The sequence below is a fragment of the Varanus komodoensis genome, unplaced genomic scaffold (genome assembly GCF_004798865.1).
Source record: "Varanus komodoensis strain SLA01 unplaced genomic scaffold, ASM479886v1 scaffold70, whole genome shotgun sequence".
NCBI classification, from domain to species: domain Eukaryota; kingdom Metazoa; phylum Chordata; class Lepidosauria; order Squamata; family Varanidae; genus Varanus; species Varanus komodoensis.
This window is the reverse complement of record NW_025336348.1, coordinates 2604776-2629607: the sequence shown is the minus strand read 5'-3', so window position 1 is coordinate 2629607 and position 24832 is coordinate 2604776. Positions and strand designations below refer to the sequence as shown.

Sequence of the window (24832 nt, the reverse complement as noted above, 5' to 3'; positions counted from 1 at the left end):
AACTGGTCCAGGGTGCTCCTGATCCAGGTCAGGGTCTCACATGTTTTCTTGGCTCACCTGCATGCTACTTAACAAGCATATTAGGTGTTTATGCAGCCCTAAAACTGGAAATCCCATGGTGCATTCTGCCTTTCAGAAATATCTCCTGGTAAAAAAACACTGGGCTCTTTAATGAAGTTAATTAAGAATATTAACTGTTTGCTAGGACAAACACTTAAACTGGATTTAAGTGATTGCTAGGACGAACTTAAATCTGAATGGGCATATCAATTGTCCACAAGTCTCTGAGTCTTGGTAAATGGAACTGAAGCAGGTTTCCTGCTGATTTTCTATATTTATTCATTTATTATAGTTATATTCTGCCTTTTTTCTTTCAAGGAATTCAAGGAGGTTTCCATAATTCTCCTCTTCCTCTCAACCTCATCCTCACAACAACCCTGTGAAGTAGGTTAGGTTGCAAGTCTGTGATTGACCCAAAGTTGCCTAGTGAGCTCCATGGCTGAGTGGGGCTAGAACCCAGATCTCCTGGGGAGTAGAACCCAGATCTCCTGGGTCCCGTTCCTGCACTTTCAGCCACCACACAACAGTGTGATGGGAATTCCTAACATCACTGGAAAATGCTTACTAGGTCTGTGTATGTGGACTGCCTTATTAGTCAGCTAATGAACTGCAGTCAGTGCTTGTAAGGTGATCTCAAAAACTGGAATGCGGACAGGCATGTGAAACCGAGACTCAGGAGAGGGGCTATAGAAGCATGATAGGTCAGCCATACGCAATGCATTCTTGCACATTTGTATATTTGCTAAAGCTTTACTCATGTGATGCACACGCTGTTTGCCTTCAGGGGACAGAAGAGCCTCTGGAAATGCTGAAGCTAGCTCAATGAATGTTGCCTCTGACGCAGTCCGGCTCTCTGCCTGGTAATCACTTGTCTCCCACCAGGAATTCTTGCTGTAGTTGGTCATTCAGGATCCATGAATAAATCATCTGTCAAGCTTATCTTCTCTGCACAATAGTCTGCGGTAGAGCTACTGTCGACGGCATGTACGTTAAGGATTGAAGAAACAACTGGAGAACTATGTGAGTCAGGAGGGAGTCCAATCCTCTGGGCTGAGGGGGCCAGGGGCTCAGAAGATACCTCAATATGCTCTTTTGCCAGCTTTGGGGTGAAGGAAATGGGTCTGGGATTTGGGTTTGGCCAGACAAGCTTATAAAATACAAATAAAATGGGCAGTCCTTCTAAGCAGAATATGGAACTGGTTTGGACAGATGTGTGTTGGAAGCCAAAACACCTGGAGCATCTCAGTTTGTGGAAGGTTGTCCTAAAAGCATTATATCCCCCCCCGCAACCCCCCCCCCGGCTCATCCAGATGTTTTGCATGCCATCAAACCCAATCAATATGGTCAATGATCAGGGATTATGGAGAAGAACAATAAGGGAACCCATCACTTCATTTCCTGCTTATGAGTTTCCCAGAGTCACTTGCGTGGCTACAGCAGGAAGCAGAATACTTGTTCTGAACTGTTGGGGCTCCTCTTATCAATTTTTTCTTGAATAATTTGGTCTGGATTTGGAGGATCTGATGTCCATCTTGGTGCCAGCTCACTACCCCTTGTATATTTGTAAATAATCAGATACTACAAAAATAGTACAAGTTTCCAGTACTCTCAATTTATAAGGAAACTGTCTTCTTCATGAATAAGAAGCACAGGGGGTTGGATCCGAACTTAGCCATACTTAGATTCATTGCTAGTCAATATAATTAACAGTGCCATTTAAAATCATGCATATGTTTTAAACAGCATGAAACAATGTGCATGTCCAAACATCTCATTTCTAATTTCAACTGCTCTTTTCAAAAGGGCCCAGAGTTTTGTCAGCGAGCTGTCAAAGCACCTTTTTCCCTAGAAAAAGGGTGGGGTGGGATACACTTTTGTATTTCCCCAAATGCCTAGAGGCTGGCAGGAACTTCAGAGAGGGAGAAAAATGAGGATCTTACTGTGTAGGAGATGTAAATCCCCCAAAATGCCCATTTCACAACTAACAATCATTTGTTTTTCATGACAGATCACCTTCAAACAGCTGTCAAGAAATCCAAAGAGGGGAAATTTGGAGGCTCGTCTGGACAATGTCCAGGGCAGCCCTACATCTATTGTCCCAGCTCAGGTTTCAGATTCCCACACCTGCACAACTGTGGCTAGAAAAAAAAAATAAATATATCAAATTTTGTTTTGCTCAGCTTCTGCACAAAAATAATAAAAGCCTGGGCAATCACAGGCAGCCTGTCCAACATGCCACCAAGATAATTCAGAGAGGCTGCTTGTAGCTGTCAAAATGCGGATCATGAAAGCTGGCTTGACAGCTGTATCTCAAAATCTGCAAAGAAATAAATAGAGGTTGAAGAAAAACAAAGCTATGGTGAGCCTGAAACAGCCTGTGGAGGGGAGTGGGGGGAATATCTCATCCCTCCTGCACTGTTCCCTGCGATAGCAGCGGAAGACTGATGTGGAAGGACGGGCCAGGGGCCAGCCCCATATTTCACACAGAATGCACCCACAGCGCTTATTGTTGGAGCGGGTGAGCACGCAAATGTATCCAGCATTGCCTTTTTGACAGCACTTTAAAGCGATGGCACAGGCTCAGCTGCCCTTGCTTTATCTTTTCTAATGCCCTTGTTATCCGAATTGATTTTCTGTCTACTTCGTTTCTTTAGCGAAGCAGCCTAGGCTAGGAGCAAAAAGCAGGGAGCCGAGAGCTATTAAACAATTTAGCTTTGTACACATTCAGTGTGGATTTCGTATCTGCTTCATTCTCTGTCATTGAAAGGAGTATCTGGATCAGTTTGGCCCATGAGGAGGAGGGGGAGAAAACAGGGGCATTGCATCATCACCAGTTTGGGAGTGAGCAAGTCAAAAGTGTAGATCACATTTTTGGGGTGGTGTTGGGGTGATTCTGATTAGCTGCATCCTGATTGCCTTATCAGAATAAGTATTTCACAAGTATTCTTAATAAGGCGCAAAGAAGTATGAAATAAGAAAAAAGACAAAGAAAACTCTCTTCCCAAGGGTTCTTTGAGGTTCTGCTTTTTAAAGAGGCATAAGAGGAACCAGTGAGTCCTTGGTCAAAGATCAAGCTAGAATCTGACCTTGAAGCAGACATGAAGAAATGGAAGAGACAATCATGTGCACTTCATGAGAAGACAAGACTCACTGGAGGAGACAATCATGCTAGGAAAAGTCAAAGGCAGAGGAAGAAAAGGAAGATCAGCGAAGAGATGGACTGATTCTGTAAAAGAAGCCACAGCCTTGAAATGACAAGAGCTGAGCAGGGTTATCAAGGACAGGGAATTTGGAAGCCATTCATTCATAGCATTGCCATGAGTCAGAGATGGCTTAATGGCAGATAACAACCACAATGTTCTTTGGTTCACTGTAATAACAATCACAGTAAAACAATCATAATAATTATTACAGGCATCCTGTCTTTTTTTCTTCTTGCAAGGAACCTTAAGTAATATATAGGGTCACCTGCTCAGAAAAGATCCTATGAGGTGGGTTAGGTTGAGAATCAGTGATTGGCCGAGTCAAGCAGGAAGTTTCATGGCTGAATATGGACTGGAACCTGAATTTCCAAGTCCTGGTCCAATACTCCAACAGCCACAACACACTGGATTTTTCAACGTTATGTAGTTTCTTCTCTTTTCCACTTCCACTCTTTGCCTGCTTCTCATAGACTGGTAAAAACCAACGGACACTAGATTCTGTAATGCTCAGCAGCGTGTATTCTGTTTAACAAAACAAATTCTTTTCACTATTAATTGTATTTTGCTATATTAAATTTAAACAGGATTATTTCACGAGCAAACCAAATTATACGTCATACCTTTTATGTTTATAAAGTAACAAGAATACAGTGTGATAGTAAATACTTATTGCACAGTTTTCAGTGTTTCCCAAAATGTCGATTCCACCCTGCAGCATCAAGGTAAAAATTCAGCCAGTGAATATGATCTTACATGGTCTACCTAAAGCAGAGGTAAGCCACATGCCGTAGCCATGCCATCAAAAATGTGGAGCAGAGAAATTGTGCTCCTATGAAGGGTTATGCCGATCAACTTTAGCTTGGAAATGGGTTAAGTTTGTCTGTTCGAAGCACTCCACAGAGGTTGCCCCCAAATTCTTAAAACCTTTCTTTGGGTGAAAATGAAATGAAATAGAGTTGCTGTTGGAGCAAGGTAAATTGTCCACTCCAACAGGTCTTAGGAGTGGGGATCTAAAAGCCCAGTAATACTGTTTCTGTCACAATGACCACCAAGGACTTTGGAAACACCAGCACAACCTCCTACAAAGTAGAAGACCGTGGCAAACCCCTTTTGCTCTCCGGCTTTCCTCCTGCCTACACCCCGGAGCTTTCTAACACAGCTAATTATACCTAATGCCTAAATAGCAGCCTGACAGTGATGATTATAATTGGTTGTGTTTTGTTACACATGATGTGTGTTTTTTAATTGTAGTTTCTGGGATGGTGTTTAAATGAGGCTCTTTCACAGCTGAACTGACACCTGTAATTAGATAATGGATTAACTGGAGCAGATTTAGCAACTGAAACAACTATTTTTAGCTGGGACAGAGAGGGCAAACTCTGCCCGCCCTCTGCTTGCTGTTCTTTACTGAACTGAAATCCTCTGATCATGGCAGCGCTGCCAGCAAAGTCATTTCAGTTCTCTGGGTACCGGTCTGGTGGGCTTCCTTGACAGTCCATTTCTGGGTATTCTGCATCAAGCTGATGCCTTATCCATGCTGACTGATGGTCCTTCCTTGCACTGGAAAGTGGAAGAGGTGATAGTAAGGCTTTCAGATCTTATTTATTTATTTATTTATTTAGGAGACTTCTATGCCGACTTCTATGCTCTTGCTGTTATTTGTACAAATCAGCCCAGAGAAAATCAGAGTATGTGAAAAATGTAGCAGGACCCCAATTCTGCTGCTTCAGTTACCACGGTTTCACTTAACACTTTCATGGTTGACTTCGGTCTGAAAGAGAAGTTGTAAAGTGCCAAAGAGAAGTTACGAAGTGCTTCCTTTAGGGAAAAAGTCTTGCTTTAATAAGGAAACAAACCAACAAATGAATGCTGAGGTTGCTAGGATGTATGGTATGACCAAATCTTCTGTCTGTGAAACTGTGGAAAAAGAAATTTATATGTACAATAGAGTATCCGTGGTTCAGGCATCCACTGGGGGGCTGGAACCTATCCCAGTGGATAGGGGGTCCTGCTGTACTCAAGCAGCAGCGGAAGGTTTCCTTCCATTTCTCTGATGAGGCTCCTCCATGCTTGCAGTGCCTGGCAACGGTGACCCATGTGCTGGTAACTTCCTAACTGGACTTCTGTGACGCACGCTACGTGGGACTGCCCTTGAAGACGGTCCAGATACTTCAGTTGGTTCAGAGCTACCAGGTTGTTAACAGGGACTGGCAGGTATGAACACACAATGCCGGTCCCTTACCACCTACAGTGGCTACCAGTTGAAGTCCAGGCCCAATTTAAGATGCTGGTGATGACCTATAAAGCCCTAAAAGGCTTAGGGCCTGGTTACTGGAAGGTGCATCTCCTTCCACATGTGCCTGCTTGCCCCTTAAGATCTGGGGCAGACGTCCTTTTCCGGAAGCCCTCCCTGAAGGAGATTGGGGGGGTGATACCCAGATAAGGGCCTTCTCTGTGGTGGCACCCCGATTGTGGAATACGCTTGCCAGAGAGGTTTGCCTGCTGCTGTCACTTCATTCTTTTCAGTGCCAGGGTAAAACCTTTTTATTTTTCCCAATGTTTTAAGATTTGACTGTTTTAATATGGGTTTTATTGTTTACTGGTTAAAAATTTGACTAGGATACTCTGTTTTATTCTATTTTAACAATTTTGTCTTATTGTTAAACCATCCTGAGACCAAGGTAAGGGATGGTGTAAAAACGGTTTAAATAAATAAAAATAAATAAATAAATAAAAAGCTAGTGGTTGCTTTTCAGTGGGATGAAGATCTTTTGATAAAGCCCAATGTACTTTAGAAGTTTGTTAAAGTCTGATGTGCTTTAGAAGCTGAACTGCTGCAGTCAGGAGCAGGAGCTACTGGCTGGTCTGTGATAGCATGTTAACCCACACTAAAATGTTGAACATGGGTTGAGTGTGGGTTGTGGTTTCACAATAGGCTGTTGCTGAAATGGTATTATCTGAATCCAGCCAAGATATGAAACCATAGTGAACAAGCCACACTTCAAAACCCAACAACAAACCATGGGTTCTCTGCATAGGCTGTTCATGGTTAACAAGCAACAGCTTGTTGGCACGCCTGGGTTTAGTTGAGTATTGCAATGAAGCTTTGAGGAATCCATCCCTCTTCAGTTCAGGTCTTCGTGCTTGGCCCTGTCTAAGAAAGTGCACAGAGCCAAGAGGAAGTCCACAAATGCTTGTAGAACCCCAGTGGTGCAGCTGGCAACCTTCTTCCTTTCACGTGCCGCACAAAAACAGGCTGCAAATCATGCGCGCAGAAGAGGGACCCTGCTTGCGCAGGGGTCACGTGGGCAGCACAGATGCTTGGTGTGCTCACCAGGAAGTCAGACTCTCCATGGCAAGAAAATGGTCCAAGAAGCCCTGGCTCAGGGAATCTGATGGATTCTCATGCCCAGATTTCTTATGTACCCTAGTTCAGACAACATGGTAACTCATGTTTCAATAAAATCATCCCTTGAGTGTAGTTCTCATGTTATCCGAACCCACTTCAGCAGTCACAATGCATGGGATCAAAACCCTGCCAATCCCAATAAACTGGGCATTAGAATCACAGAATCATAGAACAATAGAGTTGGAAGGGGGCCAGAGGGCCATTGGGTGCAATCCCTGCTCAAGCAGGACTCCAAGTTAAACCAACTCAGGTGGCTGTCCAGCTGCATCCTAAATGCCTCCAGAGTGGGGGAGCCCACAACCTCCCTAGTTCATGGTTCCACCGTTGTACTGCTCTAACAGTGAGGAACTTCTTCCCGATGTTCAGCCAGAACTTGATGTTCAAGCCAGAACTAGAGCCCGTTTTTCTGTATTCTGCACTCTGGAATGATCCAGAAGAGTTCCCATCCTTCCTCTGGGTGACAACCTTTCAAGTACTTGAAGGATGCTATCATATCTCCTCTCTTCTCCAGGCTAAACATGCCCAGTTCTACTATGCAATACAGAACAGCTCCTGGATCTATTTTTGTGTATATTCACAGTCTTATAACAAGTACCTACATTTCAAAATGTAACACTACACTACTGTGAGTTTTACTATAGGAGGCAGCGACAGACCCCCCCCCCCCGCAGTATGTAGTTCTACTCCAAGAAAACCAAACTCTTAGAACAGTCCATTAAACTATTAAAAATGAATTGCTGTAACATTTGATGAATGCCATCAGCTATGAAACAGGGTACACACCGTTTGTCATTCAACAGGGCTATATATCGGAAAGATTAGGCAGTAATTTTGCCCTTAAATGCTTGCAATTAAAGCTGGTATCAAAACAAAAGCCCCCCTACAGCTTCCTTCTTGACAGTTCATTCCCAGAAAATAGTAATTTATTGCTATTGCATCAGTGTAAGTTAATCAGCAACAGACAATGCAGAGACATAAAATGATTTCTAATATCTCTGTGTGCGTTTCTTGCAAAACATCATATCCACATTAATGATCCCTCACTCTGGGAAGGTAAAAACAAAACCGAAGGCTACTCAACTCTCAGGAAAACTACGTTCAGCTCTCTGAGTTGTTTTAGTGCACTTCCATCCCACTTTCAACAGAACTTCAGTAAGACACAATCCTATACAACTTCAGGCAGGAAAAACGGCATACAACTCCAAGCAAGATTCCATTGGTATGCTAGAGTTGTAGGCTTTTTCTTGTCTCAACATGCACCTAACTGCATCTTGTAAAGTTGTGGGATGTGATTCACAGCCTGTATTTTTGAAATGTACTTTATGGAACCTCCTTTTATCATCCCATTAGCCCATTCAAAGCATGTCACTTTTTTTTAGTTCATAGCCTAAGCCTAAATCCCATGCTCCAGATGGGTAACCAACATTATTCTTAAGGCATCTCTGCTAGGGCCACTGGAATCCTCATTCTTATGTTTGTTCAGGGATCAGTGAATAGAGCAGGTTTTCTTCTCCTTGCACTGGTCTTTGAGGGGATCTCCACTAGTTGGTTGTGGGAACGCTGCAGACCTGATGCTGCCCACCCCTCATTTAGATCAGATGCCTGAGACTCAGGCTTGGCTGCGTTTACTTTTTCTAACCTTGAAAAGGAACACAAGATAAAGACTTCACTAGCTTTTCAACCCCCAACAGTTGTGATCTCTGGGAAAGCACCACAACTCTGGCTTGATTAAAAACCTTAGTCTTGGGAAAATGTGAGGCAAATGTGGATCCCCGAATCCAGTGAAGACTTGGAGGTGGTTATGGAGGGTAGATGATTCAGGGCTGAGGGCCCCTCCACCAAGCCCTGTATGGGCTCTGTGACATCAGATCCATTGATGTCATTTGCTCCCTGGCCAAGGACTTGGTGGATCTTCCAGGCGCCACTGTGCATGGGCTTTCCTGGTTATTATATTCATCTTTCCTCCAGAGACAAGTTCAGCACCACGCCATCCTCAAATGCCCTGCCTGCACAGGGAAGCAGAGGGAACCAAGCCGCTTCTCTTTCGTGCGTTCCATCTCCTTCGTCATTATGGGATAGGCCACTCCACCTCCTCTCCCATTGCAAGAGGGAGTCAGGGCAGGTGAAGACAGGGAGTCACGTGTGTGAGCAGACAGCAGCTGTTTTCGTTGCATGAGTGAGTCTCAGCACCTTTGCTCCTCATACCTTTAATGCTGTCTTCCACCTGAGATCAGTGGGTGGCAAGGAGGGTTGCACTAGGAGAGGATTCCTCCAGGGCGTGAGGCTATGTTAGATTCAATAGACTCAGTACATCAACATGACCAGGCTGAAAGTTGATTAGGACTGACTAATGCCCTCTCCTTCCCAGCGCATGATATCTCAAACCCATGCCTTCAGGGCGGTTCTTGGTTTTGCAGAGCCACTCAATTCTTCCCCTCCCCTCCCATCCCCCTTCCCCTCTGCCTCCCACTCCTTCTCCTCTTAATTGATGTCTCAGCCTTGCATCTGTCATTCTCCTTCCCTCCTGCTCTTCCTCTTCCTCAGAAAAGCCCAGGTTTCCCAAACTTTTAGAAATAGATTGGCTTTCTCCTCTCCCACCTCCCTTATCTCCACCTCCCCTCCCCTCCCCTCCACTTCCCCTTTATCCTTTTTGTCTGAATTGGAATCTACTCCCACCTCCTTCTGAAGCTCCTTTGCAGAATTAATGGACCCAATCTGCACACCAACGTAAGATACTTGCTTTGTTCTAACATGAGCTAAGGACCAGCCCATACGAAATTCCACTGAATCACACAAGGAACCTGAATTTTCATTACGTTTAAAAAGTTGCTAACATATGTTCCCAATGTGCAGAGTTTTGTTTCTTGATTGAGGAAATATGGAGGCCCTCACAGTCTTAGGCAACACTGGATTAAAACCATCAGTCATGGTGGTGAACATCATGGAAACCCTGACGAGAGCATTGGATGCTGCAATTGATGAGCTGATTACATCCAAAGTCCTGGAATGTAGTATTCGTTGTCTTATGAAACTTAAGGCTTATGAAAAAAGGATTTTCTTCTATGGAAAATAATGAGAGCAATGTCATGATTAAACCATTCATCATATTTTGCTGTCATAAAGGGAAGTTTATGGGAGGGTTCAAGAAAGTTCATTCCTGACGTTGAGAGGGAGCCACTTTGATGACCAAGAACACAGTTGCTCAAAACAAAGTCCATTTTCTGAGAATTTATCAGAACTTTGAATCACCCAGGTCTGTCATTCCAAACTGTGTTCAAAGTTCCTCATGGGCTTAGCAAGGGTTCTTCTGTGAGATTACTGGTAGCAATGGTCAAGCTGTCCTGAAAGACATTTTGTCTTTGCCGGGAAATGCTTGGTCCTTGTGCAGATGTGTGGAGCTGCTGAATTGCAAGTGACAGCTTCTTAAAGAGACCCTGGACATTTAGGCCCTAAAGTGACACCATCCACCCAGGCTGGTCACTGGATCCTTCTGGGCAGGAAGGGCCTGAAGGCATCCACCATGTAGGAGGTAAGCCTGAACTTGGAGAGGAGACCACGTGGGAAGCGCATGCAGCTACTTTGAGTTCCACAATGGGAGAAAAGGTGGGATATGGAAGGAGGGAGGGAAGGAAGGAAGGAAGGAAGGAAGGAAGGAAGGAAGGAAGGAAGGAAGGAAGGAAGGAAGACGGACGGATTTCTTTCCAGCTGGGCCTTGCTTAAGCATTGAGGTCCCCCTGAGTTCTGAGCTGGGGTACCAATACGCCTGCTTTGTAAAATAGTGTGCAAGACTGAAAAGGCTGTAAAAGAGTCCTCTACTTGAGAGGCTGCTAGCGGACAGCCATATCTCAGTGAGAGAAATGCTAATGAATGGCAGGTCCTGTTATTCCAAGGATCTATTTGGCTTTGATACATCCTGGACCCAGGCAATGGAAAAGAACAGATGTGCAGTGAATGCAACAGATTGCATCAGCCACTGGATGGCCAGGGATCTCTGTGAGACAGCTGCAAAACCAGTTCACCTGGCCTTATTAAAAACCTCAAAAACTGGTTTACTTGGGAATAAAAATAGCTTGAGAAAAAGGGGAAGAAGAATTTTGGAGTTAGCGGCAAGACTGCTAAGAAGTTCTGGGAATTCAGCTTTTTGTGATTTCAGAATGCAGACATTACTTTGGGGCTGGTAACATCTGCTGTTTGCTTGCTTCAATTTTAGATCTGAGAATAAACAGAATATTTTATAAAAGGATCAAATCAAGGTCCGTCATGTCCAGAATTCTGTTCACACAGGGGCCAAACAGCTGCCCTGGGGAAAACCTTACGTCATAAAGCAATTTCCTGGCCATGTTCCCTAGCAAATGGCCTATATAGACATATTGCCTATAATACTGAAGGCAGCATAGAGCCATTTATTTATTTATTTATTTTATTAAAACATTTTTATGCCACCCCATTCGCCGAAGCCTCGGGGCGGCTTACAACACTAAGTTAAAATAATTATACTATAAATCAAAAATATAAACATTAAATTAAAAATACAAAAATACAGTATAAAATAAGCCGTATAAAAAGCCATCAGGACTATCGGCAACAAAAGGCTGTATTTTCCATGAATTTCTTTAATCTCTTCATTGTTGTTGCAACGAACAACACTGAATTGTCGAATTCATGCCCTCCAAAATCACCTGCCCTTGACAGCCCTGCTCAGCTCTTGTGAACTCAAGGCTGTGGTTTCCTTGATAGAGTCCACCCATCTCATGTTTGGTCTTTCTCTTCTTCCTCTGTCTTGGACTTTCCCCAGCGTGATTTTCTTCTCCAGGGAGTCTTGCCTTCTCATGATGTGCCCAAAGTCCCACAGCCTCAGCTTTGTTATTTTTGCTTCCAGGGCAACTTCTGGCTTGATTTGATCTGGGACCCACTTGTTTATCTTTGAGTTATTCCAGGGTATTCAGAAAGTTTTCTTCCAGCACCATGTGGGTAGAAGTATAGCTTCCAAGTCACACAAAGTGCTGGTTCTTTATGATTTGGTACATGTTAGTCTCCATCTTGAGTATTGTGTCCAGCTCTTAGCACTACCCTTCAAGAAAGATGCGAACTAGGAAAAGTTCAGAGAAGGCAAGTTTAAGGATATGGGGCCTGGAAACAAAGCTCTATGGGGAGAGATGGAAAGAACTGGGTGTGTTTAGCCTTGAGAAGAGAAGACTGAGGTTTCTGATGAAATGGCCTTATACTTGATCATCTTTTTTAGTTCCTTCATTGCTGCTTTTCAAAGTTTCAGTCTTCTCCAAATTTCTTGGCTGCAGCCTCCCTTCTTTTGCACCTCGCTCACTTCCATCACAACTAATTTCAGTTCAGTGCTGCTACCTGCCAGTGATATTGCATCATCTGCATGCCTTAAATTATGGGTTTATCTCCCACCAATTTTCACTCCTGTTTCCTCTGGTCCTCGTGCAGCTTTCCTTAGAATGTGTTCTGTGTACAGTTTGAACAGGTGAGGGGATGAAATGCACCCTTATCTGATGCCTATGGGCAACCATTCTGTGTCTCCATATTCTGTCCTAACAGAAGGTTCTGGGCCATGATACGCATTGTGCATCGAGGCAACCAAGCACACCCTTTTCTTTCAGAACCATTCAGAAAGCGGAGCCATCATTGCATCCTGTGATACTCAGTGGTGTGAAGACATCTGTCTTGTTATCTGTCCTGACGTTCTCACCAGTCATCTCCATTGGATGGCTCTGGATTCAAGAATTATGGGTGATGGAGGAAAAGGTCTCCGTATCCACTTACTCCATGCCTTTACATTGTCTCTCCATCACCCACCATATCTTTTTTCTAAGATATTGTAACCCTTCCTCAAAGGGAGATGCTTCAGCACCTTGAATTCATCAGTTGTTCTTTTCTACACTTTCCCCAACTCTATAGTATCCACTTTTGATGCCTTTTAAAGAACTGTACATAATATTAATGGTTATCTAAAGGAGCGCTTAGTCCATATATGCCCTCCCGCCCCCTGAGATCGGCGGGGGAGGCCCTTCTCCGGGAGCCCTCTGTGAGGGATCTTAGGAGGGTGAGTACCTGGAGGAGGGCCTTCTCTGTGGTGGCGCCCCACCAATGGAATGCACTCCCCAGAGAGGTTCGCCTGGCGCCGTCCTTATTTGTTTTTCGGTGCCAGGCCAAGACCTTTTTATTTAAATGATATTTTTAATTGTTAACTGTTGTTTTTATTTATTGGTTTTATGATACAGCCGAGATGCTCCGAATTTTTAATGTTTATTCTATGTTTGTTTTATCCTGCTTTGTAAGCTGCCCCAAGGCTTTCTGCGATGGGTGCGGCATAAAGATGTTATAAATAAGTAAATATTCCAAGCATGGGCACACCATGGAGTTGTATAATGGAAACATGCTATTGGCAGATTTATTTTCATTTTCAATATTCAGAAGTATAAGTGCCATAGGTAGTGCTATCTTCAAAAGGAAACTCACCCAGCAAACCTGTAGGCCATTTCATAGCTTGAAGACAGGAGGGAGCAAAACAATTCCCAAAGCTTAACCGATTGAGATAGTCAAGGGTGCAAAGGCCATTACCACCCAGCACACATTTGAATGAGGCAGCCACAAAAAGGAATGTCTTCGATTTAGGAGGAACAGGTGCAACTGCTTTAGCACAGAATCGTTTAGCAGTTAAAACATTTTGGCAAGGGCAAAGAGCCTGCATATGGAGGGAGTGGGCTTGGCCCACGGGAAAATGTGCGTCTGCTACTGCATAACCGATCCTGTGTGAGCGCTACACGTCTGCACATGCAAGAAGCATTCAGTTTGCGCAGGTCACAACAGGTCCATTGCAACCAAATTTGAGGCGCATGGACACTTTGGCTTGTGCATGCACTCCTCTCTGGCTGTGTGCTGTTCCTGCGATCCGGGCTTCTCCCACCTTCGCCCCGGACGGAATGCCTGCAGTGGCCCATGGATTCAAGAGGAGGAGGCGCAAGGTAACTGAGACCAGCCAGACGTGCCACCTTTCACGCATCGTGATTTCCAGTGAACTGCCAGAAGAAAGAATGTGCCTCCAAGGGCGGCAGGGGATGGGGCAGTCTGCAGAGCAACGCAACTGCGTGCTGTGGGAACGTGGAGGATGTTTGGCTGAGGAGCCTGGTGTGCTCGCAAGATCTCTGGGCTGAAATCTGCCATCCTTTGCTAAAGAATCTGGCTAGCAGAGGTGCTGGAGAGCCAGCCATTGCAGTAGAGCAGGGGTGGGGAACCTCAAGCCCGGAGGTACCTCTGACCCTCCAGAGCTCCCCATTTCGCCCTCCTCTGGTTCACCTGCTCCTCCTGATCCAATCACCTTTCTGTCCCCACCAGTCAGGTTGTGAGGTTCTCCCTCATTCTAGAAGTTTGAAAAGTTTCACCTAAGGCTTAATTGCTGAGAGTAAGTAGGGTTTTTAATACTTTTGACTCCACCCGTTTTGCATTCAGTCCTATACTTTCACCACTGACCACATCCAACCCTGGCATGCGGCCCTCAAGGGCTTCTCCAAAACAGAATTTGACCTTAGGGTTGAAATTCTCACCCCTGAAATGGACAGCAGCACCTACCTACGTGGATGAATAACCTGAGTCAATGTTTGTGTTAGGCAGCTTGGTGCTCTCCAGATGTACTGGACTACATCTCCCATGGTCCCTGGCTGGAGCATGCTGGCTGGGGTTTATGGGAGTTGGCATTCACTGCATCTGGCGGGTGCCGGGTTGCCTGCTCCTCTGCTGCTGCTACAGGTTTTTTTTTTTAAAGTACAGTTCTCTTTTGAACAATTCATCTTTCAGTATGTGCAGGTGGGGTTTCGAAAGCTCTCCACCAAGGCATGGGACGCATGGCTTGCTTGTGAGGATTCACCTCCTTTTTTTGGATGCAACCCTCACAAAGGATGCGGCACAGGCGAGGACAGACTCAAGTGCACTGCGTAGTGAGACACTGTCCTTGCGTCATTATTTAACAGCAATCTATGTATCTCCCATCTTTCATTCATTAAGGCCTAATGTCATTTAGGACAAGCCTGGAGCAGTTTTAAAAGCTATCCATGCAACCCCTTTGACGTCATTCCCCCAAAGGTCCTGGCTGCGCAAACCATCTGTGATATACTGTAGAAAAATCCATGTCATTGTTGTCCTCTCGGGGAGCCCTGGAAGTTATTCAGCTGTCTGGAATGGGCAGATGGCTGCCATCAGAATTTTTATTGTGACTATCAGTATGACCGGAGAAGTTTCTCTGACACATGTTGAACTTTTCAGATGGGTGTTAAATACGTCCCTGGCAGTCCTTACAACCTAGCATGAAACAGATGAATCTAGAAGATAATTGGTCTGATCCACTTCCAAATCCTTTATCTAAAAGAAAGAGAAGTGTTTTTGTGTGAACTTTCTGCTATAAACAAGTTTACTGGGATGCATACAGCTTTTTTAAAAGAGGCAAAGTGTGGCACTTTTGCTCAGAAGTACACTCTGCTGAATTCTGTGAAAATGATCATGATACAATTCAGATTGTGTATTGATGATTCTAAGAAAGCTAAGAACTTGGACAGTGCATTTGATTCTGTTATCTCATGGGTTTCATTGACTCTTAGCTGCAAGAAAATAGGCATATTTCCCTCTCTTTCTGGGAAAGAGAGAAAGTATTTGAATGTGTTTTTGTATCTAAAGATACAGGGCAACATCCAATGCCGTGCTTGCACAGTGGGACTCCCTACCTTTTCCTCTCCCATACAGTAGATACAGTAAACCTCTGAATTGTGCCTTCAGGACCTGTAGCTGAGCCAAGGTATCACTATGACATCTTGACTGGAGACTAACTGTGACTGCAAGGTGATGATCCTCAATGCTTCTCAAGCACAGTCATTTGTTTACATGGGAAAGTTTGGTTATATGAACACTTGGTACTGTCATTTTGGATCGCCATTGCTTTGAGGTGTCTCTGTGCCTTTGTGCATACATGTGTGTAAATTGTGTAAGGAAATGTGAGCCATGTTGGACCACACTGAAAGTCCATCCAAGGCAGTGTTCTGCTCCTGCAGTGGCTGACCAGAAACCCCCAGGAAGCCCACAAAAAGGATTTCCTAGTGCATTATTGCTTGCATTTTCCAGCAACTAGTACCCCCTACTGAAGAAAGCACATAGTCATTGCAACCTGTAGTTCCTGATAGTCATATTGTCCACATGGGTGTCAGAGAAAACTGCAGTGGATCCAAATGAGCTTGGATTTCTGTGAATTTGATGTCTGTGAATTCTACAGTGGGCAGCTTTTTCTTAGTCACACAATTTCTGTGGAGTTGCAGGCTGACTTTTTACTTTTTTGGAAGCATATGCCTTAAATTGTACAAGCATGCATTAGTTGTAATATGCATTTGTTAATCAACTAATTGCAATTGCAATTGCAATTGAAATTGTAATAAATTAGCGCCAGTAGAACAAAATTATGTTAAAAAATCTGATTCCATCAAAGAGTAGACCAAGTAAAAACAGATGGCCTGACAAACACTGAAAAACAGATGGAACAGATCAGTGCATCCCAATTTCCCCAGAAATTTGTCTTAATCGCCTTCTCAGGCTGTCCAGTTTTGTGCCATCACTGCCTGTTTTGCTAGTAACCCTCCTAATTTAACAATGCACCCTATGAAGCTTTTAAGAACAATTGCCAACGTAAAAGATTTCTATTTTCACTAAAAATTGCCCCATGTTCATCTTATGTTTCAGCCTCACTGGTTTCACTGTGACGATTTTGGAGGAAGTGGTAGAAGGAATGCAACTTTGCAGCCAAACAAGGCATGACATCAAGTTAAGGGCTCTTTTCCTCCTGATGGTTCAAATAAAAAACAGGAAGAGGCCGGGAGAAGAAGAGCAGTGCCAGGGTAGGGATAACGTGCTTAATCGCTCCCTCTCTGGATGTTTCCTTAGAATCACCGCTCCTGTTGATTTTCACCATGCATCTTTCAATGATTCAACACATCTTTGTATGAGCAGCTGGTATGGAAGCTCAATTGGTAATGCATTGCACACTAAGTGACACAGAATGGTTCGTGCGTCTTATTTATTTTTTCTGGACCAGGGTGGGCAGACTTCAGGCTTGTACACTGTCATCATCACCACCACCCCCTCTACTGTCATGAAAACCAAGATCTCCCAAAAGAAGCATGGTGGAAAAGACACGCTCCTCGAAGGAAAGAATTCTGAGCCCAGAATTGGGATGCATTTTACAAGCTTTCTACAAGAATCCAATCTGGGTTGATCTGGGGGCAGGGTAAGCTTGGTATTGCTATTGTTAAGCAGAATGTGGAGGGGGAGCAGAATTGGTGCAAGGCTGCCAAAATGTTCACCAGATAGTTTTCAGGTGAAAAAAAGATACAGAACAGCAGAAGAATACTGCTGGATGAGACTTCAAGTGCATCAAGCTGAGCATTCTGTTCACACAATGATCCACCAACAGCCAATGGGAAACAGAGTTGGAGGAGGGAATGTAATCATCTCACAAGAACTTAATTTGCATTGTTAAACCAATATGTGACTCAAACTCAGTTATCCTCTCAATGCACCCTTTTCCAAATTTTTAAATGGCGGTTTCTGATTAAAAATGCACACACAAATGTATATATGAGAGAAAATATTGCTAAAAGATTGTTAAATGAGGACAACAGCTTGCAAATCTGTGTATTTTAGGTGAAAGGCACACAAATTGTTTGTGTTAGCAGAATTGTATGTGTTAGCAGAACAATGTTAAAGAATGTTCATGCCCACTTTAAAAAAACCCACAAATTGTGGGACTCACTGAACTCAAGACTGGAGAAATTCTCAAAGCTCAAGAAAAGCTAAATTTAAAATGGCAAAAAGAAGAAAATGAAGGTGTAATTCTAGGGCCTATCAACTTTCTTGAGGGGCATAAGATAGGGTTAGGGTTGGTAGAAAGCATGCTTTCAAGTACTATTAAAATATGTCATTTTAAATTGTGGATCAGGAAGAAAAGGAAAAAGAATGGAACGAGTACAACAACAACAACGACAGGAACATGAAAAGTACCAAAAATAGATTCTTCCATTCCTGAGCACCAGCAGATCCTGTTCTTACTTAATTGCTGCGACATGAATCAACCCAAGCTGCAGGTCCTTCTAGACCAGAACTGTGAAAGCATCATCTGAAATCCAATTTACAGCTACAGCTTTGCAGATGTGGTCATAAAAGGGTTTTTTTAAATAGAGAAGAATGTGCGGAGAGGTTTGCTGTGATGCTCAGGGGCAAATTCACACAGCATTTAAAATTTATTTATTTATTTATTTATTAAAACATTTTTATGCCACCCCATTCGCTGAAGCCTCAGGGCGGCTTACAACAATAAGTTAAAAATAATTATAATATTAAATTGAAAAATATAAACATTAAATTAAAAATACAAAAATACCAATATAAAATAAGCTGCCCTGGCCAGATAAAATCCAATAATATTAACAGTTAAAATGCTGCTTAAATAAAAAGGTCTCCGCCTGGCGCCGAAAAACAAATAACGACGGCACCAGGCGGACCTCTCTGGGGAGTGCGTTCCATAACTTAGGCGCCACCGCAGAGAAAGCCCTCCTCCTGGTGCTTACCCTCCTAATTTCTTTCACGGAGGGTTCCCAGAGAAGGGCCTCTCCCGCCGATCTCAGGGGGAGGGAGGGCATATATGGATGTAAGTGCTCCTTCAGGATTGGCTAATGCATTAGGATTGGCTGTAGGGGACCATTCTTCTTGGCTATTACTGGGGGTAGCATACAGTTACCAGACTATGCACCATGCCGTTTTATACCAGTTGCTGGGGAACATGGCCAGGAGGGTGCTGCACTGTTTAGGGGTACCTGCAGGCATCTGCCGTCCACTGTGTGATCAAAATTCCTGCCCAAATGGACCCCTGGTCTGATTCACACATTCTTAGTGGTGTATTTTAACTTGTTTTTTGTTTATAAACCACTCTGCTGAAGGGTGCATGTTCAACCTTTCAAATATTTGCATGCATAAATGATGAAATGGCCAGGACAGCTAATTAGCATCTGCAAGTGTTCTTTTGAGTACAGAGAGATGTCTCGTGTCCCCATCTCCACCCTGATTTGAACACATCTCTTGCCTTGTGTCTTGCCTCTGGGCCTCATCTGCCTGCACCAGAACAACTGCGACCCAGCTCAAAGGGGAAAGCTTTGCCACGCAATTCTGCTGGTTCTCGGAGGACCCTCCCACCTTCACCATCCGTGCCAGCGCCACAAGATGAACTGGCACTAAACTGCATTAGGGTGGCTTACATTCTAAATGGTACGTTGCACTTCATCCATAAATCCATCCATAGATTTTTGGATGGACTGAACCACAGGGTAAGCCAAATGCCACTGCAGTGATTGAATTTAAGGAGATCTTGTATTTCACGGCAAGAAAAAAAATCTGTGAAAATAGATTAGAGCATGCAAGTGTTTTGTTTTCTCCTGCTGGGAGCTTTAACAGAAAGAATCCAAAATTATTTCTGTGAGGGGAAATGGATTCCAACTTGCAGGAGGGGAGCACCTTTAAGAACTATCAGGTTGCCAAAAGAAATGCCTTCATTCACTTTCTTGGTCAACATACCTAAAAAGGGAGCTGAGAGAAAGAAGGCATAGAATAAACTTATATGCTTACTTAGATGTAAATGCCCTTCTGTTCAGCCTACTCCCAGAGAAGTGCGCTTAAGATTTTTTGGGAGGGTTTGCATGACACAACAATGACACAAGTTGAGCAACCTGAGCTGACCACTCAACAGACCATTCCATGGGGTGCACTGGGCGGCTGTGCCAAGCCCCCCACCTTGGTTACCCAGGAATTCCACAGGAGTCCTGGGCTTTTCCTGTCTCCCTGTCTTTGGGAACCATTTTTGTCATGTTGTGGTTTTATTTTGCACCTTGTTACTGAGAATTGATCACCAGTGGTGCCTTGCCAGGGCTGCCTAGGTGACTAAATATATAATGTATATAATACATTTTACATTTACCCACATTAGTTTCCACAAATATGTGCAAAAATTCATGTTAATTTTTTTTTTTGCCTGTCTTGTGCAATGTCAAGTAATCACAATAATACACAAGTACCAATATGGAGAACAGAGTTGGCCATGAGAGGTGGCTGCTTGCATATTTATTGTAGTGCCTTCCTTTGTGTCAACTTCATCCAATGCAAGATGATCGCAAAAAAAGAGATTAGATTTTAAGAGATGAGCTTAGCTACCCGGCTTGTGCTTGTACAATGCAAATTCCAATTCCTCATTTTAGGGCATGACCTAATGCATATTTAGGTGCATAGGAACCCACGTTATACTAAGCCTGACCACTGGTCTTCCTAGCCCAGTATTGTTGAAACTTGAGTGGGTTCCATGCAATTCTTCAGGGATTCAAGCAGGACTGTTTCCTAGCCCTACCTGGAGAAATTGCAGATTGTGCCTGAAAATTCTTGCAGGAAAAGCATGTGTTCTGCTACAAATGACAACCCTTCTTATCTCAAGGAAGCCCCCTTCTCCTGGACAATAAGCCTCTTTGAACTCAATACCACATTTTCCTGAGTATGATGTTGTTAGTTGCAAAGTCACGTCCGACCTATCGTGACCCCATGGACAACATTCTTCCAGGCCTTCCTGACCTCCACCATCCCCTGGAGTCTACTTTAGCTCACACTGACTGCTTCAGTGACTCCATCTAGCCACCTCAATCTCTGCCGTCCCCTTCTCCTTTTGCCATCAATTGTTCCCAGCATTAGGGTCTTGTCCAGTGGGTCCTTCCTTCTCATTAGGTGGCCAAGTATTTGAGTTTCATCTTCAGTATCTGGCCCTCTAAAGAGCTGTCAGGGTTGATCTCCTCTAGGACTGACTGGTTTGATCGCCTTGCGGTCCAAGGGACTCGCAGGAGTCTCTTCCAGCACCACAATTCAAAGGCCTCAGTCCTTCGGTGCCCAGCATTCCTTATGGTCCAGCTTTCACAGCCATACAATTACACTGATAGACAGATATTCTAGGATAAAGAAACCCCCTGCAGTGTAACAAGAGCAGAAGGATTTACAATTTCACTCCTGCACCAAAAACCACAAACATTTAAGACTCATGCCTTGCTTTCCTTGACTTGCAGTGACAATGTTCTATAGTCTCATACCATTGTATGGGCTCATAACATAGCCTCCAATATGCACTGAATAATTTTCAGTTTTAATCAAATCTGTCTTTGGATATTGGGTTTCCTGGGGAATTTTTAAATGTTATTTCCTTGGTTAGCTCTGGCATTTCTGAGAATTTTCAGCTGAAAATCTTGCACCTAGTAAGAAAAGTTTCCTCAAAAGTGGAGAATGTCTGGTGCAGAAGTTCAACAACAGTGATTTGCCTTCTGAGGTAAACCATATTTTGGATAGCATATTTTATGGCAGAGGCTGATCTCGGGGGCCTAAATTTACCCAACAATATAAAAAGGAAGGCCTGTTTCAGTTAAGTAATATAGAACGTTTGACCCTGGCTTTCTGAAGCATCTGGAATCTATCAAATTATTATGTTGGTCTCTGGATATATTTGGTTTTTCTGTTACTGTAAAAATGCTCTCAATACATATATGGGCTTCCTTATCTCAAACCAAAGAGAAAAGCATTTTGAAATGGAAAGAACTTTCTGGAAGAAACTTGTCTTTGTATGTTATGAAGTGTGTGTGTTGGTGGGGGGGGGCAGGGGATGGATTGAAGGAAGCCATCAGCACAGTGTTATTATTTAAGTTTGCCAAGTTCAGGCTCTGAACTCGGGGTTCCTGGGCCTTCAAGGACAGCGTGGAAGAGAGAAACTTCACCAGAGGCAGTTTTACTCATTGCAGGACAGCGGAGGCCAGCGGCAGCATTCTCTGTGCACTCTTTAAGGAACAGGAGACTTCTCAGCATTTGAACCCTCACGGAGATCTTGGAGTAAGATTAAGAACTTGAGCTTTCATGCTCTTGTACAGGATTGCGGGATGGAGTGACGAGGGATGACTTTTAGCCTCTTCCTCATCCTCGGGGCTGAACAGTTTCTGTCCCTCTGCCTAATACATTGAAAAGCTATCTAAGAGACTTGCCATCAGTATATACATTAAGTGAAAAAGGTTTTTTGTTTTGTTTGGTGGATTCCTGAATCTCCCACCAACTTGCTTCATCTGAAGACCCCAAATTCTAGAATTATGAGCAAGAGAAAAATGTCTCCTTGTCCACTTTCTTTCCCAGCATGCATCATTTTATGCAACCTTCATGTCACTTTTTTTCTGAACTAAAAAGCTCCAGATGTCGTACGCTTTCCTCACAAGGAAATATGGCCAACCTTGCCCTTTCCTGCTCTACATCTGAGCTTTCCTTGTCCTTTTTGAGACACGGCAGCCGGATTCCTAATCCAGTCTGAACCCTGTTAGCAGTGTTTTTCCTAGAAAAGGCTGGATTCTGCTTCACATCCTAGGGCCAAAGATTTGCTCCATTTGGGGTCAAGGCAATTTTTTCCAGCTACGTCAGATGGGACAATGCCTAACAGAAGGAGTTTGGTCTTCCTCAGACGGGTTTGCTTGAACCCGAAGGCACTTAAAGGATCATCTTTGACTAGGTTAGACCAATCAGTTTGTGTGTTGTTAAATCTAGTGGCATTGACTTCCGAGGGCTTAGCCAGAAGCTTTTCCCAATCCTTGCAATTTCAGAGTGCTTTTTAGACCGGAGGCATTCTTGCACTCTTATAGAAGAGCTGAGGTTCTTCCTTCCTTTTCTTTGGAGGTTAGGCATGCTGATATGGCATATCCATGGGCATGAATGTGTAAAAAGAGGTATGCAGGTCTTGGTCAATGTCCCCAATTCCAACCTTCATGCATTCAGAGTAAATTCTAAACAAGCTCTCATACATGCATGACCCTGTACAGGTGTAGGTTCTATATGTGATATCGAGGAGCCTGCTCAGATCTCAAGACCATAATTCAGTGGCAAAGTGTATGCTTTGTGTTGAAAAGGTCCCAAGTTCAATTTATGACATCTCTTGGTAGGGTTGGAAAAGACTGTAGTCTGACAACCTGAAGAGTTGCTGCCAGTCAGTGCAGTTCAGGTTTGCAGAACATCTGGCCTGGGGAACAAATCTGTCCAATCTGAGGTCCTTGTCTGGCTGTCCATGGTTCCAAGATAGCCGTGCTCACATATTCTTTTCCCCAACCTCTGATTGTTTGGTAAGCTGTTGTGGAAACCTCATTCGAAGTTGAAATGCCTCTTCTGAGGCTTTGTTACGTGCAGCAAGAGTTTTCAGTAGTGAAAGCTTTACGCTCCAGCATCAGAAGCAATATGGCTATGTACACCAGTATCTGGAGAACACGTGTGGGAGAGTGATGCTGCACTTGTGTCATATTGATAGGTTTCCTGTGGGCAGCTGGTTGGCCAGTGTGTGAACAAAATGCTGGATTGGATGGACCCTTGGTATGAGCTTATGCTCTCATAATGGTAGTTTTGGCCTCTCCCTCTGGCCTTGGCTCCATATACCACTTGAATGCAGCCTCCAAGGCTACTATGAAATGGAATTTGGGCTTTGGGCTCAAAGTGGTTCAGCATTTGTGGTGTAGGCGGTAGCAAGTTATAAGGACCAAGGGTGTAAGGCAACTTCTCATATATCATATTTGTGATGTATGGAGGTTGGCACCATCATACTGGCCCTGTCCACGAATTTGTATCCATATCATGTCCACAAACAAGGCTATCTTTCCACCCCTGCTTTCTCCTTATGGCATACAGTGGTTAAGAGTATATGGGTTAATTTTGTCGTGGGGCAGAGGGTGAAATTATTTGTGAACTGCTTGAGTGTTGGACTTGGTTTTTGGTTTCCTTCCCATCTCATCATGCTTAGAGGGCTACAAAGGTTTACGAGGTTTGCAAAATGTAGTAAAAAATCTATTTTGGTTGAAAATCCATTTTTAATGGATGTACCATATGTGGAAAAGAGCAGTAAATGAATGGGGACTCCCCAAAGCAAATCCAGTTGGTGGCAGTGGTTAAAAGTGAAATACATCTGTTTGTACTTTGCTTTCTTCTCTTGAATAAGTCACATTGACTGTTAGGAAACTTTGAAGTGTTCAGAGGTAGAAGATGCTAATTTTAAGGTATCGTCCACCATTTTGAATTTGGGATGTCAGCTGTTACACGTGATCCACAGCCTTTTGTGGAACATATTCCAGGGGAACAGTTTCAGAAGGTGGTACAGGGGGAATTCCACAGAGTGCTCTTCTGCCCACGCTATTTTATATCTCCATAACGCTGCAGAGGTGGGTTGTCCAATGCTTTGGAGCTGCATACCGTCCGATTTTACTATGAATTTATTAATGTACTGCTTATGATGTCTGCTTATGTTATGTGGGCTGATTATATTCTTTTGTGGTTAGCCACTTTTTCATGGAAAGGTGGGATATAAATGAAAGGAATGAATCAATTAGTATGATTTATGATTTAACAAACATCTCATTCCACAAGAAAGGAGAGGTGAAAGAATGCAGCACCCATGAGACCATTGCATTAATCTCCCATGCAAGAAACGAGATGCTCAGAGTGTTTCAACAAAGAATATTACCCTCTGTGAAGCAGGAAATGCCGGGTGTCCAAGCTAGATTCTGAAAAGGAAGAGGCACTATAGATCTTATTGGAAATATATGTTGGCTACTGAAGCACACCAGAGAATTTCAGAAGATCAGTCTCTGCTTTATAGACTACAACAGAGCCTTTGACTGTGTGGCTCACTAGAAGCTATGGGTGGTCCCCCAAGAAACGGGGGTGCCTCTGCACTTGACTGTCCTTCTGCACGGACTGTATCATGGCCAAGAAGCTACGGTCAGAACAGAGAATGGTGAAACAGGGTAGTTTCTCACAGGCAGAGGTGCCACTACTTGCTGCCTTGACCAGTTTAATTGTTAGGAAGCCGCTAGAAAAGATCATCAAATGTAAGGACATTTCACAGGAGACCAAGGCCAAGTTCATCTCAACTACTTCATTCCCAATCACTATATTTATTAATTATTTTATTTATTTATTTGGAGTTCTTATATGTTGTCCCATTGCTTAATGCCTCGGGATGGCTTACATATATATGGATGAGAAAGTTGGACAGCGAAGAAAGCTGCCAGGAAGG

General features: G+C 43.7%; 2 long non-coding RNA genes across 4 annotated transcripts; both read left to right on the top strand.

Annotated features, from left to right (window-relative positions):
- The first annotated feature begins 831 nt into the window (after positions 1-831).
- Positions 832-3468, top strand: LOC123034664. Its single transcript, XR_006416819.1, has 2 exons — positions 832-1080; positions 2069-3468. It is a non-coding gene; the product is annotated as an uncharacterized LOC123034664 (long non-coding RNA).
- Positions 3469-4664: 1196 nt separating this feature from the next.
- LOC123034679 lies at positions 4665-17299 on the top strand. 3 transcript variants are annotated; one of them, XR_006416822.1, is made up of 3 exons: positions 4665-4839; positions 5340-5477; positions 16411-17299. It is a non-coding gene; the product is annotated as an uncharacterized LOC123034679 (long non-coding RNA). The 3 variants fall into 3 exon arrangements; XR_006416820.1 differs by lacking the exon at positions 5340-5477; XR_006416821.1 differs by lacking the exon at positions 5340-5477 and having other exon boundaries at positions 4665-4845.
- The last annotated feature ends 7533 nt before the right edge of the window (positions 17300-24832 follow it).